This window comes from Falco biarmicus, chromosome 4 (assembly GCF_023638135.1).
Source record: "Falco biarmicus isolate bFalBia1 chromosome 4, bFalBia1.pri, whole genome shotgun sequence".
Lineage (NCBI taxonomy): Eukaryota > Metazoa > Chordata > Aves > Falconiformes > Falconidae > Falco > Falco biarmicus.
The window spans coordinates 112,286,951-112,306,020 of NC_079291.1; the positions used below are offsets into that span (position 1 = coordinate 112,286,951).

Consider the following 19,070-nt stretch of genomic DNA (forward strand, 5'->3'; position numbering starts at 1 on the left):
GCAGGGCGGGTGGCCGCGGGCCTCCGCCGGCGCGCCCCTTCCCGGCCCGCTCCCATTGTGGCGGCGGCGGCCCCACCGCTGAGCTCTCACCTCGGCGGGGGGCGGGGGGCTGCGGGCCGCGGCGAGCCCCGGGAGCTGGCGGCCGCCCGCCCGCCTCCGTCCCGGCCTGGGCTCTCAGCCGCCGCTCGGGGGCCGCATCACCCAGCGTCCGGCCCCCCACCCCCCGCCGGAGCAGCCGCAGGATCCCCCGGGCAGCAACAGGCACCTCCGCCGCAAAGGTTCCGCAGGGCGGAGAAAGGTTCCTCCTCGCCCCGGAGGGCAGGAAGGCGGCGGTAGCCGTGCGGCGCGGCGGGGACGGGGCGCCCCGGCCCTGAGGGAGCCGCGCTCCCCTCGGCGGCCGGCGGGGCCCGCTCCGCGCCGCCAGGGCCGGCCCACCCTCCGGAGTCCCGCGGGCCCCATCCGCCGCCCAGGCAGCCCCGGGGGCAGGGCCGGCGGTCCCGGGAGCCCACCTAGGGGCTGGAGCGGGTAACGGCGGGGGACCCCGGCTGCCCCTCCCTCTGACCATCGGCCGTGAGGAGAGTTACTGCACGGAGCGCCGGGGTACCCACCCCCCCTTGGTGGGATGCTGCTAATTAGCCACAGAGTCCCCGGGTAATTAAGGTTGAGGGGCCTCAGGGGCTCTCCTCCAGCCCGCCCCTCAAGGCAGGGACAGCACAGAGCTCAGCTCTGGGCCTTAACCTGTCAGGTCTTGAACCCCTCCATGTACGAGTTTCCACCAGCCTCGGCCCCGGCTCCCGCGCTGGAGATCTCGCAGGAGAGAACTCCCCCCTCGCAGCCAGCCTGGGGCAGGACCATCTGTGCTGGCAGCCACGGCATCTCTCTCCTGCCATGAGCCGGGCCTTGCTGCCTCCGCACCCTCCCCACGGGGACTGGGGACGGCCACCCCTGCGTCCACACAAGCCCCCCTCCTGCTCAACCCCCCTGCTTCCCTCAGCCTGATATGCCCCAACCCTTGCACAGCTGCAACAGGAGTGGCTTTAATTTGCCTCCTTTGCACTGGGTGCCCAAACCCCCCACAGCATTTCAGATGTGACCTAATGAGTGCTGAGCAAACGGGGGTCTCGACACCATGGTCCCACGGGCAGAGACAGCCCACCATGCTGACAGCCTTCATCACGGTCAGGACACGCTGCAGACACCACACTGAGAGCATGCTGCTCATCCTGTACAGCAGCAGGAGCCTGGTGTTTCCTTCTGTTACAGGGAAGCAGAAAGTACAAGATCAGCAGAGAAAGTGCCTGCCTGATTCCCCAGACAGGTACTCAAATATCCAGTGCATGAAAAATAAAAGTTGGAGACTGGTATCTGACTGGATATCCACTGGCAGCCTGGGCGTGATCAGTGTAACTCAACCCTCAGTCCTTCAGGGATCTCCTGGATATCAGGGAAGCCAGAGCTGGTCCAGAATAAAAGCACCATAACATCACAGAGCCATCTCACAAACGGTGTGCCCCTGGGGACTCTGCAAAAGTGTGAAGTGTCACAGAAAGTCTTCACCCTCCTCCCCAGCTAGACACATCCAAATCAGACATGGGACCTTCTTCCATTAAACCTGACATGAAATTCCAGGTTTTCCTTTCCTGCCCCAGCCTGTCACCCAAAGAAGAGATTCAGAGAGAGGGATGACAGCAGAGGCCTCAGAGGCAAAATGGAACAAGTGAAAGTTAAAGCAGGCAGAAGAGCCCCCAGCAGAGAGCAGTGAGGAGTTCTTATTGGCTTTCATTCCACATTACAACATTAAAAAAAGTCATGCTTCAGGCATTTGTTCCACAGCAGCATTAACAAGCACAGTCCAGCTAAGGACAGCTGCTTCAAGGGCCACTCCTATAAGCGCTCCAGCAACTAGCATCTTATCCTTATTTCTGTGAAGTTAACTAAGGCAGCTAAAAGGACCTAGAAAATTATTCCCGGCTTCTATAGTGGTTGTATATCTCTCTTTCAAAGTCAATGAACCTTTGTCATTAGGCATGCTGTCTGGTGGATGTATTGGGCTCCACATCACTCATGCTTTCTCAGCAGGTAGCTCAAAGTGCAGCCTCAGGACACCCATACTCATCACATGGAAGCACATGCCACCAGGAACTCACACCACCAACATTCAGTCACAAGCAGCAAGTATGAGTGATTACTGCCAGTTTGCAACACCAAGGCTGGAGTTACATGATGCATGTAGAACTGGGGTAGAAAGCTCAGATGTTACTCCTCAGGGGCACGTACCATCAAGTGCCATCACACATGGCAGCTCTGGCTCCTTAAACAGGTACCAGCTGTCCTTTATCATCACTGTGGAAGATTAGGCTGAAGGAGTGACCCCTCCCAGAATAAGAAAATTAAGAAGTGGTCTGAAATCTTGCAGGTGGGATCAGTGGTTCCCATCCAACTGGAGAGGAGCAGCCATCCACACAGCTCTCCAAGTCCCTTCACAGCCTTTCACATGTACATCAATCACTACGAGAAGTGCTGTACAAACAAAAAATTGATACAGTTCCTCGGGCCAGTGGCTGCTTGCTCACCACAGAGGTGTGCCTTCTGTCCTTCTCTCACATCCTTTTTCTTGAGCGAACACTACTGGGCACCTGCAGCAGGCTGTGCTCTGAGCTGGGCAAGCACCCAAGCACGAGGAAGTTCCCTTACCTGGATGCTGGGAAACACCAGAGCAAAGGGAAGTGGAGCACTCCTCCTTTGCCAGGCCTCTGCTCTAGCCTGAAGCAGTTATGTCAGTCTCAGAGCTGACACAGAATCCCTGGCTTTTGCAAACCCAGCCAGTGCACAGGCCTAAGGGGAGACCCATAAGATCTGTAGAGCAGTTGATTTTGACCTGTTCTTCTCACGACACAGCTGCACAGAAGTATGTGGGGAGCTTTGGCACATGTGAACAGCAACAGATTACTTCCCACCAAGGTCCCAGGCTGCCTCCAGCACCCCAGTGCACCAGCTGTCCTTTAGAGATCCCTGCATATCCAAGGAACAGCAGAGCCTCACCTCTAGGATTAAGCAGAGCTGACTGATAGCCTACAACTGGGTTGCAAAAGAGCAAGGCAGATGTTATCTTAATACAGGAAAGGCCATCAGATTTCAAAGCAACAGCTTCAACTTCTAGCTCTTTAAATGCTCATATCATTTACACTCTGAATTGGGTTCTTGGGCAGTATCAGTTACATGAATTAGGAGCTGTAGAGGACATTAGTACAATTCCTCTTCCTGAGGTTTTTACAGCTTAATGGACAGCAAGTGTTGCTGGTGAGCCTCCAGCTTCTGACACTGACCAGAATCTCCCCCAGAGCTCCCCAACTTGCCTTTGTGCTTTTTTCTGTCCTAGAATCACTCTCAATTAACAATACAAAAATAAAACCTATGTCATCCATCCCTCCTAAGCTGCACATGCATTATTCATCAACATGCCCTAATTGATTCTCTCATAACCATGAGCACTTCTGCACTTGGCTATGTCATTCTTGTCTAGCAGAGCACAATTTATGAAGTTTATGCTACTTGGAAAAAAGCACTTTCAAAGCGTTACCTTTCACAGCTTTTCTGATCAGAGCTTTGAGTTAGATCTTAACACACAGAGCCATCAGTCCTTGGTTTTGTGTCCATCGAGTACCTCTGCTGCACTGATGCTCAGTGTCCAGGCTTGGCAAGTCGGTACTGCTCTAGGTACTCTGGGCCCTTTTCCCGAAACAGTGTCTTTAAAAGGGGTGAAAGTCAGGATCTGGGAAAGTCTCTGCACCTCTGAATAAATGCTCTGAAATGTGTAATCCATAAAACATGAAGGGAGTTGAAATGCCCTTGCAAAAACATTCCATGAAAATTATAGCATCTCCTAAACCTACCCACCCTGCCATAGGCCACAGGCTCTGTGAGGGCCGTCTCTAGAGCTGCAGAAAAATACATATCCCATCAGGAGGATAACTCAGCTTTACCTTCAGTGCCCTGACACTAGAATATCTCTGGATTCTTCCATCCTAAACTCTGCCCAAGACTTCTGGAAACTAAAAGCCTGTGATTAATTGCTTGGAAACAGAGCAGATCCTATCAGGGTGCAGTCCACAGACACAAAGGAGCAGGTCTGAATGTCACTCTACAGCCCAAGCAGCTGGAAGCCAGCAGATGACACCCCATTCAAAGAAAGGGATGCAGGGCAGCCAGTCCCTCCCTCACAGCAGGTACATCCAAACTGCAGGGTGGCAAAGCTGTAGGCTCTGGCAAGCTGTTTCCATCCTGAGAGGACTCAAGCAGTCATGCAGAGGGAAGTGAAAAATCAGAAACAGAAGTTCACTCTATTTCTAACGTCACACTTAATGTAACATTAAGCTTTGTACTGAAGGTCTTGGTCAGGGAGTTACCAGGGAGCCTCATCACAGTGGAGCCTGTTAAGTTTGTGGTGATTCAGCTTCACAGACATTTAACCAGCATCACGATATTCAGCTTGAATTTCACTTGCACCTCAACTCTCAGTCTGCAGCCTTCTCCTTTCCCCACTAGAAGGGGCTAAGAACCAGGCACTGGAGAACAGAAGCAAGTGAGTTTTGTCATGGACAAGTTAAAGGCAATCGTCATTACATGTAACAATTTGAATGCCTTCTTCTTCGTGTTAGGCTTTGTGCCAGCCCAATCCAGAAGAGATTCAGTGTAATTACAGAGCAAGAGCTCTCTTCTTGGAGAGCAGGCATTTGTTTTGTTTTCTTAACCCTATGATGAGCTGCTGTGGGAAGGATTACAGTACTGAAATGCTGTAATGCCGTTGCATAACTCAGCACAGCACTGCTCACTTGAAACACTCTTCAGCCTTCAACACCGTGTTCTCAAACACTGGGTGATAGAATTGGGTGCAGCCACCCAGAGAAGGCAGCAGGAAGGTAAAACAGGGCACCACCTCTTCTAGAGAAAGGTGGAAGGGTTTACAACTTCAGGTCCGGAAAGGGAATAGCAAAGATGTTACAATATACAGAGTAACAGGAGGGAGTAAGGGCAAGTAGGGTGCTTTGCTCATAGGAGAGGCAGTGGCATATTTAAAGAAACAAAAGTAACAAGTTGAAGAACTGGTACAAGGCAACACCTTATTAGAAAAGGTCACGCAGCTGCTCCTTGCAATCCCCACTGCAGGGTACCGGGCTGAAGGAGGACTTACCCTGCTTAGCCACCTACTACGAGGACAAGGACTGTAAAGCCAGGAGTGAAGCCCAGGGAGACCTGCAGTGCTCAGACCACCCACAGAGAGGGGCAAGGTTAAACATGCAGCTCCAGTAGGTCTAAGTGCTTCATTGCATTACTTGTGAAGGACCATTAGCAAATTCACAGCAAGGTCAAAAACATTTTGAAGTTACATAGTTTTCTTCTTGCTCTACTTAGCCAGAACCACATACTGTTGTGCAACTGAGAAGTAAGCAAGCAAAACACAGCCTTACAATAAGGCATTACCAGATTCTGTTTGCTTCTAAGCTCAGCCTGAGAAACCAGACAGCTTCACAATCCCTCCTAGGTTCAGCTCATTACTTTCTAGCCCTCCTTCCAAGCTGGTTGGTTACAGCAAGTGCAGCAAGATGAGCACAACAACATCCACCCACCAAATGCAGAGAAGCTTTTCCTGGCCAGCATGGGCTTTCTGCATCGCGGGACATTTCACTCACCTAGGACAAGAGATAGGCACAGGGTAAAGAAATCACCTCCTTGCCTTCCTTCGTGGAAAATAAACCCATTGGTCAGTTGGGACTGCTCTCCTACCAGCTGCGCTTTGGAAGCTACGAGGAGAAGTCACCAAGGGGTTATGTCTCTCCAGCAAACAGCTCTTGGTTCATCCTTACTGGAGGAACAACCTACATTTATGCCACTCCAAAGAGACAAGGCAACCTCCTTCTGCCACAGGAGGAGCTGGGTCACAGACTGCAGAAGGCTGGTGTTTACTTAACTTTTGCCTATAGCCAGCTCTATTTTTCTGTGATTAGCTGTAGTGCAGAGAAGATGACACAATCTATGATGAACATGAATAGGTTTTCATCACCACTCCTCTGCCAAGACCTCCTTTCTAATACCACAGTAAGCTTTCTCCTGAGAAGTTAACTGTGCTAACACTCCATACAAAGGACTTTTCCTCTGTGTGGTAACACTGTCCCTGTCCTGGGCTGCAGATGTCAGGGTCCTGCTGTGCCACAGCACTCTCAAAACTACCAAGCTACAACAAGGTCTTTTACCAGCTCACACCAGCATACTCTTCATACAGTCCCTCTGCTGCCTTCTCCTCACCTCATCCAAGACATGTGTTCTGTCTTCCCTCTACTTCTTCCTCAGCTGCTCTCTCTTCATTAGCTCTCAACCACTTAACTTAACCAGCCACACCTGCACCTTATCTACATCGGCCAACCCACCGCTGTATATTATCAACGCTAATTAACCCAGCTTCATTCCACTACACTAGTGGGCCTCAACGGCCCTGACCAGCCCCACCTGGGACTCCCACTCACACTCCCTGCCCCTTGGCACAGGGCCTCTATTTAAACTCACCCTGGGTAGTTAGTCTTGGGTTATGCTTGACTTTGGTTGGCATTGCTGACTATGGTCTATAGATTTGTTTCTTAGCCTAACTTTGGCTCTGCCTTATTGCTATGAGCTTACCTGAGGATCTGGGTTCTTGGTTGATGCTGATTGCTGTTTCTCAGCCTGCCTGACTTGCTTGACTTGGATATTGTGGCATGAGCACCAACTGATAAGATCTCTGCCCCGCTGGTTCTGGGATCCCCTTGGGTCCTAGTTTCTTGCTCTTTTAAAAGCAGCAGGTATTTGCTACAGATAAAGAAGTGAGGGACTACTTCTTAGTCCTTGCTGTTCTCCCTGGGGCTGAAGCTGTTGGTCTCTACCTCTGTGCTGCCTGTTGATGAAGATCCTGAGGGCTTTACTGTGACTATAGGGTGTGTATGAATGATGTTAGGCCAGCTAGAAACAGCAAAGCTTTTCTGGTTTGTTCATTTCACAGCTGTGTTTTAATTGTTTATCTTGAAACTGATTCTCACAGATGAGAATAGCAAAATGAGTGGTTTCTTTTGGGAGGGGAGAAGGATGTGTACAATTATGTGGCCAGTAATAAAAGGCTTCTTGGTTTTTGAGCAGATATGCAATAGGCAGAAGGACTATGGGTGGATTATCAAGCTTTGAGAAGAGAATTTAGTGCACTTACCATATTAATGCCAATAAGACCTATATTTGCTTCTTCATTCTATAGCCTCATCCAGGGTTTACTATTAATCTGTGGCCACAAAACAAGATGGCTAGCTTTTCTTTTTGCTTTTCAGTATGCTTTCCACTTGCTTTGTTCTTCATGTGGGAGCTAATCTCTAGTTTATTAGAGCACCTGTAATCACTACAAATGCTTTGATTTAAGCAGCCCATATGCAGGGATTAATGTTGATTTCACTACTTATTTATTAGCAATAATGCTTCCTTTTTGGTATTGTAATCCTGAGGCAATGCACCATGTGAGATTCCCTGGCCATACACATGACTTCTTGTTCAGGCTGTGAAGTGTTAGCATCACCAGGAGCTGCTCTGTTCCTGACACTCCACTGGTACCCATGGTTAGATCCTACCTGGAGCCTTGCAGCCATTGCCCACTATCAACTATGCAGAGCCTGCCTGTTGTACCAGAGGGGCTTCCTCAATGCCTAGTGCACTGCAATTAGCATTTTAATGCTTTAGACTCCATGCAACTAAATGCAAGCCATAGCATCTCCTGATTTGTACCTATGTTTTCTTTGTTGCTACTCTGATGTCCTCCCCTGTTTTATTACTAGCAGATATTAGTCGTGTTTCTTGTGATGTCAAAACATTGTTCTAAAACATTAGAGCTGAAGATGAGCACAGTGGCAGAAACTGAAGTGCTTAAAATCCACAATTCCTTATGCTCTACCATTCCAGCATCTCCTGTCTTTGGGAAGGGATCTTCACAGTAGTTATTCCTTCTTCCTCACTCAGTGTGGATATACTGGTGTAATTCAGTGCTCTCTGTAGTCTCTGTCCTCCTGCAGTGGGCAATATCTGAGTTTTGGAATAATCTAACATCATTGCAGTCTGCTTTTCCTCCACAATAGGTGATTTCACTCATCTGAAAAACAACCCCTAAAGAACAACCTTTTAAACTACATTAAACAGCATTTCTCCTTTTCATTGACTCCCCTGGCTTTACAAAAGTTTCTGAGGTTCAGGAGCGTAAGGAAATAATCTTGTTTCAAAAGTTTTCATTTTCATTCCTGCAAGGCTTTTGGTCTCTGGGGCATGATTTAACAAAGTTGCTTTGACAGTTAGGTATATTTAAGTAGGGAAATTATGGAACTGTATGTATGAAGGAGGTAATCTTGAGGCTGCCTGTGTGCAAAAAATGTCCTGATGCATAAAATAGGTAGCAACGTTAATATGTTATTTCTTCGCCTGGGCAGGTGAATGACCTTCTCTGCTCAAATGCAACATGACCTTCCCAGCCAGGCCATTGGCAGGTAGGAGGGGAGACCAATGCAATCAAGAGGCTGGGCAATTACTTTTGGAAACTTGCTGTTTACAGATCAGAGCAGCAGTTAAGGTGACAACATATCTGTTGGAAGAGGTTTAGGAACTGTACAGTATTCCCTTTCAGGCACTACCAAAGGGTTATGAAACGGTAAGTCATTGCCTTTTAATAGTGCAGGGACTGGGACATGTGTTCAGCATGTGAGGGAACTGGACTTCCTTCCCTTTTTCCAGCTTCTGGTAGAGGAATCAGCCTCTGGGATTCCCCTTATCTCTGTGATGCCCCACCACAGGACCCATGTAGATGTCCAAATGTACCCTGTCTGACCTGTAGCTGTACCGTGCTACTTCCTTGCTCCCCTCTATCCACCTTCACCTACATGGCACTGGTGAGACCAAAAGCAGAGAGCCTATTAAGCCATACAATTTATATTACTGTCTGCACCCTGGTCTAGACCACACAAAGGATGATTCTGAAAAAGATTTGCTGAATTTAATTTCACTAAGAGGGGGAAGGTATTAGTAACAGTTTTATTTTCAGTTTCTTTCCAAGCATCCAAAATAACTACACAAAAAAGGCAAATTAATCAGCAAAGCATCCACACTGCAGCCAAGCTGCACACACCCATGGTGGGGGATTGTTATGGATGGCTGAGCCTGGAAACACTGCATAGCAACCAGAATTGTGAAGTATTAGGAGAAAAATTAAAGAAAAACCACATGAGGCGACAGAAGAAGCCAGAGAATAACTGGAGCTGCAGAGGATTAGAAATGGCCAAGTAATAGGAGTGAAGTTTACCCAGACAAGTTTGCATGTACCTGCTAACAGCTTCCATGGACACAGTGACCCTGGTGTGCTTTGATGTGGAGTCACAAATGGGTGGGACACAGGGCAGAGGGATGCAGCAGGAGGTGACAGCCCTGGTTGTTCCTTTGCACAGCTGCTTGCTTCACAGGAGTGAAAAAGCGCAGCGGGCAGAGGAGGTCTTTCCATTGATACAGACTCCTGGAAGACCACCAGGCAGAGGAGGTGTTTCTGAACATGAGTACCATGTTGGGAGACGAGCTAGAGGCAGGGACTCCAGCTGTTTGGGTGCTTTGATGTTATCAGGAGATCTGTGCACCTCGGACCCGATGGGAGAATTGCAGAGCCCTTCAGCTGTTTGAGGCTGGAGATATATTCCACAGTGCACAAACTTGTTTTTCTTAATCATCTTTCATTTTCTTAGTCATATTCAACTAGTCCACACCCTGGTTTAAAATTGCTTGCATACAGTCTGGGTGCAGAGCTGAGCAGGAATAGATTGCTCCCAGCTGGTGCCCACATGGAAAGGATACTGTTGAATTCCTACAAGAGGTTTGGGCCACAGTTGCTCCCAGCAGCACCCCACCATCAAGTGATTGGAGATGGGATGAGAGTCCCTGAGCAGAGCTTGCAGACCTGGGGGCTGCGGCAGAGGCACAGGCTGACATCAGAGTCCTTCCAGAATACACAGCTCAGGGATGAGGATGCAGTATCTGACACTTATATGGGAGAAGCAGGGAGCCACAGCCTTCCCTCTAGCAACCGCCCTCAGCCAGCTGTGAATCCCTCCTGGGTATTATTCATAACTGAGCAAAATACCACCATCAGGTACTGTTTTCTGAGGAAGGGAGATATAAGCTGTGGAGTTTGATAGTGTCTGCAGGGTGACACGTTCTCCAGTGTGCACAGGATAAGGAGTACAACTCCAGCAGCTACAAAATCCACATGTTAGTGAAGTGTCAGTAAAGGTTCAGCCAGGAAGGACCAAGACAGAAAAGCAGCATTGGGAATAGGAGAAAAGACTTCTCTAAAAGTGTGGGGTGTCTCTGCAGATGGTCCAGCAAACCAAATGGTTTTGTAAACTTGCCCAGCTGCAAGAAAGCTAGTTTCTTCCTCCTCCTCTCCCATTTTGCAAGGCTCTTAGGAGAGTGATGCTGCTCAGCTCCAGGCAAGGAGGGAACTAGTTCAGAAAAGCTGGAGCTGTGAGACCTCAGCACTCCTCCCTTTTTAGCTGGTTGCCCTTTGTGAAACGGAGATATGGGGAGTTGCATGGTTGGATCTGGAGGTGCTGCTCTAAAACACTAAATAGTCATCTCCTGGATGGTGGGTAACCACAGCTGGTTTGTAAAACTTTCCACAGCAAGCAATGTTGTCCCCTGCAGCTTACCCTTGGGGATTCATCTTCCAGAAGAGTCTCCCATTGCTCTTGGGCGGTTTTCTGTAGCCCAGGAGAACATAGTGCTAGTTAACAGTAACTAGCTGGAGAAGGTTGTGTATCACAAGGAGCTCATCAGGCAGGTAGTGTGGCCTGATGCACCTGTCTGCTACAAAAGTGGCTGGGAATGATCCCAGCCAGCATGCTAGGAGAGATGATTCAAAGTGTTTATGATTAAATCTTGCCTTTATCTTAGTCACAAACATCCCACGTATTTCAAGCAGACAAGCATTTTACTCCCACGATCCAAAGACAAAACAAAATAAACCTCGGTACTCACAGCTGCAATGCGAAACTCTACTTCATGGAAAATAGCATCCTAGCCTCAAAAAGTGGCTAAACACACCTCCCTCTTCCTTCCTGGCTCAAAGCTTTGTATCTGTATTGCTAAAATCTCCTGTGAGTTCTGCTGTCCAAACAGCCTGTAAAAGCCATAAACATCTCTCATTGCTTCCTCCCATCTTTTTGACTTCATTTTCGGCTAAAGCATTTTTTTCCTCCCAGACTACACTGAAGATTACTGCCCAGACACTACATTAAATGTAATGTTCTATTATGATAAGCATGCAAACATTACATTAAACACAAGACATAGACTGTCAAATAAGGTAATACAGGGAAAATTCTTGTAAGTCCTACCCAGTTGTACTGGTGATTTGATATGTTCAACAGCTCAGAAGGATCTTTTCCTCTGAAGAAGACCTGAAACAGAAAGAATAAAGAGAAAAACTTAAAAAAATTTAAAAATTGATTCTTCTCAGTGAGGAATTCCAAAATTATCCCTCCAGAATGCCCCTCTTTCAAAATTAGTTGCATTTTATCACAATTTTGCAATCATATTGCAAGAGGTAGATACATAAATCTAAGAGATGGCAATTAGGCCTGGAGCAATGTACCACTTTTTAGATAATAATGTTTGTCAGGTTTGAGTTTTGTCATGCAAATGCAACTTGCAGTATTGCTGCAAGTCAAGTGTACTCCCAATTTCACTTACATGTAAATGCTCAGTGCTAAAATTGGTATTTTTATAGTTTGTTCTTCCTTTGTGTCCAGAAGTAGAAATGTGTCTTTCTCAGAAACCTCTTCCATTACAGAGCAAGATGTGTGTTACAGAGAATATGCTGGGCATTCCGCTTGAATGATAAGTTATCATTTGTTATCATTTGCAGTCATTACTGGACATCCAAACTGCTCCTAACCCCAGCTCCATAAGCACTGAAGACATTTAGGTGTTTTTCTGGTTATCATTTACCAATGCAGGTTTTAGAATAAGAATAAGGATCTGCATCCCAACACTTGCCTGCATCCCAAAAGGAATATAGCGCTATGTAAAATACTCTGCACTCCTATAAATGCAACTAAATGTTCACAAACAAAGCTCCCTGGAGAGCAAAGCCCATGAGTATGTTTATGTAGTTGCTAATACAGTGTGGTGTGCCCTGGGAGGCAGTGGGATTTTTCTCCTTTGTGGGTTGGCACCAAACTGATTTCCTAAAAAATCAGCGCTTTTTCCTTCCCCTTCTGCCCTATCATCAAGTGCTTCTGTTTTATTTGTGCAAAAAAAAATTTATGAAACTTCATTCTTGCTATATTCCCTCCCTGCTGACACAGGGCTATGAAGCACCTGGAAGAAAGAAGAGACACTGTCATCTACACGAGGCGGCAAGTGGAAGAGGGAGGGGAAGAGCCCTTGAGCCAGCACTGCCACCTTGACCTGGCATTTTGAGCTCAGCAGCAGAACCGGCCCTTGATGAAGTCCCTCATGGCAATGTGGACCTGGGACTGCACCTAACACCACGCGCCAAGGCCTGCCTGCCTTACCAAGGTATGTGGGCTTGGCAGTGCTCAGTGTTTCAATAAGCTGCCCTGAAACACCCCGGTTCGTTCTGGAGCGTTTTGGGAACCGCAGAGGTCATTTGGAGGTCAGGGCAGCACAGAGAGGTGTTGCCAGAGGAAGTCATTCCTTTCAGATAAAAAACACATAAACTGTTTCATGGGAGAGGGAAAACTTAGGGCCAGTGTCCTGGGTAAATCACAGCACAAGTTCCTGCAGCCTGTCCCTCCTTGCAGCTTTACACTACCTCACTTCAGATGATTTTTTGCATGTTAAAAGCTGTTGCATGCTTTATGCTGCTAGGGCAGCTTCCGAGCTTCTTCCTAGGTGTGGCTGAATGTAATGAGAGTAAACTGCTCTGTGTTTGGGCTCTGCAGTGGTCCAGGCCCAATGTCTGGGTAGCAATTGCAGTGGTACCATGCACACAAAGCTGCTTGACGCCAATATCTGTGAAGCTTTGAGAGCTGTAACCAGCACTACTGTCAAGCTAAAGATGAGGATTACCAAATACTGGAGAAGCTGCATATGACAAACACCACTAAGACCCTTGATGGAATCCCTCAGCGATAAAACAACTCATTAATCCAAAATTATTGTTTGCATATAACTACAGTGCCTCATTATAGCCCACCTTCACCAATTTGCTTGTTTGCCCATGCATCAGAACTGTCACATACAGACAGACACGTGGCCCAATTAACTCCTGTAGAGAGAAGTCATGATGAGAACAGATATATAACCTGAATTTAAGGTATAATAATCTCTCTTAAAAAGGAGAAAAAAAACCCCAAAACAAACCCCTCCCTCCTCTTATAGGAAGGGCAGTTGCCTTAAAACCAGACTTCTTCCTGGTTTTGTTTAGTCCTTGTTTTCTAAAGCTGCTGTTGTTACAAGTAATGCTTAAGATCCTTGTTGCTGGAAAACATTAGGAGGAATTTGTTTATATTCCCTGTGTGTGTCTTGCAGGCATTTCACAGCATGCTGTGCATAATCTTTTCTTGCTTCCTCCGCTATGAAGAGTTTTCTTTGCTGGTTGATTGGCTGTTTCCTATAGTAACAAAACAGATAGAAAAGGAAAACCCTTGTTGAACCACAAAAACTAGCAAGGAATTTTGTGTAGTGCCTGAAATGAACTTTTAATTCAGTCAGAGAAATCAGTCTAGTCAGAAAACCATGTCCATTGCCATAATGCCACTTTCTGTGTACTTACTATCCCCTACTTTCTTCATGTTGTCCCTTGTATCTTCTGTGTACGTGGTTTAACTGTGCACTTCTGCTCCCCCAAAGACTCTTTCCCAATTGCTGGGTCACAGCTGCATCCCTCTGGGTAATCCATGGCCCATATATCACAGGACACATCAAAACCTCCATCTTACAGTGATTTGGAGAGGAGAGAGCTATATGTACCTGTCTGAAGCTGCCAGATGCCTGTGAGAAGCTAAGCATAAAGCTCTGAGCAACGCTTGCCCAGTGCTAGCTACTGTGCAGCATTACTGCAGCACAGTCAGGATTCAGGTGCCATGCTACTGGAAAGCAAAAGGTTTATGCCAGTGTATGAATCTCTACTTCACGCAACAGTGATCACTTTGTATTATTTAATTTTCCTGTTGACTTTTAGCTTGCAAATGCAGATGTGCTGTTATTCAGATGCTCAGCTAGGCAGTTATGTGCTCTTGGCATTGGACCGAATGTCTGAACGAAGGATTTTGGCACTAGCCTGTCTGGAAGAAAGCTGTTTGCCTGCTCATGTTTTCATTAGTATCTGAGCTGATGAACTGCATTCTTCTGCATTTCTATGTTCCTAGATATAGATCTGGCTTCTCTCTCCAGTCTAGGCTAAATTCACAGCCAAGCCATTGCTCTACTGGCTGGTGAGCTTGTATCTGCACTGCTGAATTCATGCAAACACTTGGAGAGCCCGAGATGCACTGTCTGCCTGGTGGCAAGTCCTGCAGACTCTGAGTGTCCAGAAGAGTTAGCGTAGCTGGCCATGGTACAGTCCCTGATGCTTTCAAGAGTGAACTGCTTCTACTGATCTACAGCAACAGAACAATACACAATGGTAGCTGGGCCTCTGCCAAAATGTAAGTCTCTCCCTGGCCCCTCCTCATAAATACCTTAGCTGGTTTTAGCTTGTGTTGCTGTGTTAGCTCCAGCCAGAGAAAACCTGCCCCAGAAACGATGCTATCACTTCTATCACTTTTTCCTCTCCTCACAATAACGACCCTTGAACTCCTTTTGCAGTAGGTAATACCAGCCTGCTGCCACTGTCCCTTACTCCATCTCCATCTGGGAAGCAGAGAAGTTTTATCTGCTGCAAGAAACTTCTCCTTGCACTTTGCTTGGCCTTTTCTACTAGAAGAAAAACCCAAATGCTCTCTCCACACACAAGAGCAGAGGTAACTCTCAGAAGAGGTGGTAAGTGTGATCCCTGGCGCAACATCCACCTCTCCTGCCTTCTTTGCACTCCATTCATAAGTGTGTCTTCCCTGCCTTTCCTACTGTCACTCAGAAACAGAAAAGTTTGTGTGCACTTTTACGTATTTCTCCATTCAGTTGTTGGATGGTTTTGCTTTATGTGTGTGCACACAAATGGCTCTTTCTAAGCACATCAGCCCCGGATGATTGCTTGTTAATTCGTGCTTTGGGCTATTTTGAGCTCTTTCCTCTCCTCCCAGGAGGGTGCGGGTCCTGTGATGATCCTGGTGTGCCACCTAGTGATTGGACTATTCCCTTGTCGCACGTCATTTATCCTGGGCAGCGAGTACACACATTTCCACCCCATGTGCCCACTGTCACCTGGATTGCAGGGAACCTGGCGATACCTGCAGCCCGTCCACTCTGCTCAGTCTGTCCAGGCAGGGAGGACCTCACTGCACTGCTTTCCCCTGCTTACTCCCACTTTCTGTCTCTTTTCACCTGCCTTTCCACCGTAGTAGCTGCCTTCTCTCGGAGGTAGGCAAGAAATGGGAGCAGACCATTTGCTGATGTGCTGACTGCCAGCTTGCAGGTCACCCATGGCCATAATCTAATCCATCAAGCAATATTTTTGCATATCATGTGAAAATTTAGTGTTACATACATGGCAAACAAGTGCTGTTGGGTATTCTAGACAGTGTTTAAAGCCCCTGTGGCATGAGGGATATCATTGCAAATATCAGCTGCCACTGTACTGCATCACCTCATAAAACAATTTCTGAACTATTCAGGCAGATCAAGGCTGGAAGAGTGATAGGTGGTGCTAAGGCTGGAGCTGAGGCCTTCCTGGGAGAGATTTGTGTCTGCTGCTCTCCCTCAGACACCCACAGGCGCTGCAGGAGACTGGCTGGGTGGAAAGAAAGAAAGTGCAGCCGAACCCGCACGCAGGCAGACTGACCTTCACCGCACTCCTGGAAAATGTCCTCTCTTCCCAGGTGCAGCTCCCCAGATGTTGACCTCCTGCCTGGTTTCTGCAGTTCCCTGGGGCATGGGAGTTGTAAAGAAACACCCTTCAGTTTACAAGCATCTTAGCAGGGCGGGTTTAGACCCTCCCAAAGGTTCAGTTCCTGGCATTGTACCCTTCTTTAGATGCTGCCAGGGAATCCAGCTGGATGCCATGTGTAGTTGCAGCAGCAGTGTGATACATACAAGTGCTGAGAAGGGACTGAACTCTATTACTGGACTTACTACTCACCTGCTATGAGTCATGCAGCAAAATTATGCTGCAGAGGTTGGTAGCTGCTAAGTCAGTAACTACTGTCTCAGCTACCCTACAACGGAAACTCAACTGCAAGTAGAAACATGGTGATGAGCAAACTGACTCCCACAAGCAGATGGGGCAATTAATAAAAGGTGAAGTGTAGGAAGTCAATACACTTTATCAGTGTAGATCTGTGTCGGAGGTCAAGGTAAACAGTTAACTCTTCTGAAAGCCTAAAGGGTCATTTCTCTCCTTGCTGGGCAGCCACGGTGAGGAGTCTCTCTGAAAGTTGCAAGCTTCCTGATCACAAACTCTTTTTTTATTCTCAGAGCAAAGGTCTGTTCAGGCAGGAAGGTGAAGCTGCTGCCTGGAGGCTGGGTTTGGAGCTCTCTGCCTTTGTCAGCACCTGGGAGCAGATGAGGCATCCCAGTCATATACTTACATTCTTAGCTGTACTTGAGGCATCCTCTGGAAACACAGCTTGTGTCTTCCTGGCTTCTCTTACTAGTGTTATTTCCCCTCTGATTCCACAGTTAATTGTCCTTGGATCTAGAAGGTTATGAGAGCCTGGTGAAGTGGGTTTATCCTCTCCTTACAAACTGCTGATCTTAGCACCTTCATAGTATTGCAAGGTGATCTGTGATATGACAGCAATGGGAAGAAGTGGTTATTTTGTTCAAGGAGCTTGAGCTTTGATTCAGCCTTAAGTCATCATTACTATCAGTTGACCATCCTATGTGAGTAAGTGGTCATTCTGGCTGGGGAGCCTGTGGAGGTGAACATGCAGAGATAACCTTCCCTTCCTTGCATACCACAGGCTTGCTCTCTGCCACAAGATCCCACAGGGTAAGAGGTGCAAGCTGACTGCTGACCCCTTGTTTTTATTGCTTTGCAGTACACAGTGATGTGTTGGGTTTTTTCCTCCTTTTTCTTCTTTTCTTCAATTGCACTACTAAGTGTGGGTGTGAGGGTAGGGGCTTACTGACTACAGCTGATGCTCAGAAGGATTTCTCAGGATTCTCACTGCTGCAGTTCTTATCCCATAGTTAATCAAGACTTCACAGTCAAATGTTGTAAGTGGTAGCAGAATCTGTACCTGTCCTAACACTGCCTGGGGCAGGGGTTTATACAGTTGCAGTGTAGGAAAGGGAGTTAATGTGGACACTGTGGGGGTAGGAAGCATCTCAGCTGGGAATGGTGCCACTGCTTATGAAGCTTTCCCTGAGAGGGAGGACCCTGTTTCGTCTTATTTACTCATCTTTTACTCTTGTTTGCTCTTAAAAGAAGAGCTTTTGCCAGTACCTGCGCAATTACCAGAGGACTGCAGCACACGAGAACTCAAATTAAACAAGAGCTGATACCATCTTGGCCTGCCAATTGAGCCAGTAGGACTCTCACCCGCCCTCTGGGGAGCAAGGGTGTTAGACTGAGTCCTTCCCAAATATCTCCTGAGGCCTGGAAATGCAGGACCTGAAGGGCTGAGCACTTCAGGCAGCTTGTATAGGAGGCTGAAGCAGAGCTGCCAGGGGGCAGCTGCAAGCTGTCATATTCCAACAATGCACTGGCTCTTGCAATGAAGCAGGCAGGCTCCGAGCCTCCTTATCTGCTCAGGTGGGCCTGGGGGCTGAATCCCATGTTCTCTGAGAAATAACCCCATCTGCAGTGCACCATAGATGTGGCAGGGACTGGAAACCTTAATTTTGCTCTTGGCATTTTGAACTTAGGTGATGAGGGGATGGGAGCGTGAACCTCTGCAGCCTACTCTCTGAACACCTGCCAGGTGCCTTGCAGGGGGAGAAGGCACAGCTGTGGGTGTGCTGCTCTTGCCTGGATAATGACACTGCAGGCAGCTCTGATACCTTTGATCCTTCAAGGAGCCACGAGGGCATGGGTGAGAAGTGTACCCTTCCAGGTCCTCCTCCCCCTCAGAAGCGCTAACCTTGCTGAGGGTGCATGGATCTGCTTCATGGGTAACTTAATATGCCAGGGGCAAGGGGCAGTGCAAAATAACAACTTACTGCTGCTGTTAAAGCGTGCAGTGCCTTCCAAAGAGCTGGGCTGCTCCATGGAGCCAACAGACAGGGAAAAAAAAACGTCCCAGAGGAATGGAGGTCTTTGCACGCAGAAAGCAAACGAGGATGGGGCTAGCGATGCTGAAGGGTTTCTCTGCACCCGCCCCCCTCGCTGTGGTTAGCTTCTCCTGGGAGTGTCAGGGGACAGGACCGGGCTGAGGACGAACTCCGGCAGCCGGGAGGAAGGGATGTGGGAAGAGGAGCCTCTCCTGAGGCCCGGGAGCACCTGAGCAAGGCTTCGGTCCGGCCGCCGCTCCCTGCTGCCGGGCACGGCGCAGGGCAGAGGCGGAGGCGGGCGCTCAGCACTGCCGCGGGCTTCAGCTTCCACGGCCAGAACGGCCGCTTCTGGAGCGGGAGCGGGGATGCTGACGGTCACGTCCCGCGGAGCCGTCGCAGGCTCCGGGGGGCAGCGGGGCAGGCGCGCCCGCCCCAGCGCATCTCCCCGCCGTCCGCTGGGCGCGCTGCGGGCCCCGCCGCGGGACAGGCGGCGCGGGGGGGCGGCGGCCTGCCGCTCGCTGCCTCTCGGTGGCGGCCGGGACAGAGCGCAGGGGACGGCCCCTTCCCCCGGCCGGGCGGGGCGGCGCGATGGCGGCGCCCGCCGGGAACTACAACTCCCGGCGTCCCCCGCGGCGGCTCTTCCCGGCGGGCGCACGCGCGGAGGGCTCGTGGCGCGCGGACTCTGTTTCCCGGGA

At 48.7% G+C, this 19,070-nt stretch overlaps 1 protein-coding gene across 4 annotated transcripts in view; it reads right to left on the bottom strand.

Annotated features, from left to right (window-relative positions):
• Positions 1-380, bottom strand: part of RAD54L2 (RAD54 like 2) — a 74,450-nt gene extending 74,070 nt beyond the window's left edge. Inside the window, exon 1 of one of the 4 annotated variants that reach the window (XM_056334579.1) lies at positions 91-378. The gene's annotated coding sequence lies outside the window, so the exon portion shown is untranslated. Of the gene's footprint in view, positions 1-90 lie in introns of all 4 variants that reach the window. The other 3 variants (XM_056334580.1, XM_056334575.1, XM_056334576.1) reach the window with 3 other exon arrangements.
• Between the last annotated feature and the right edge of the window lie 18,690 nt (positions 381-19,070).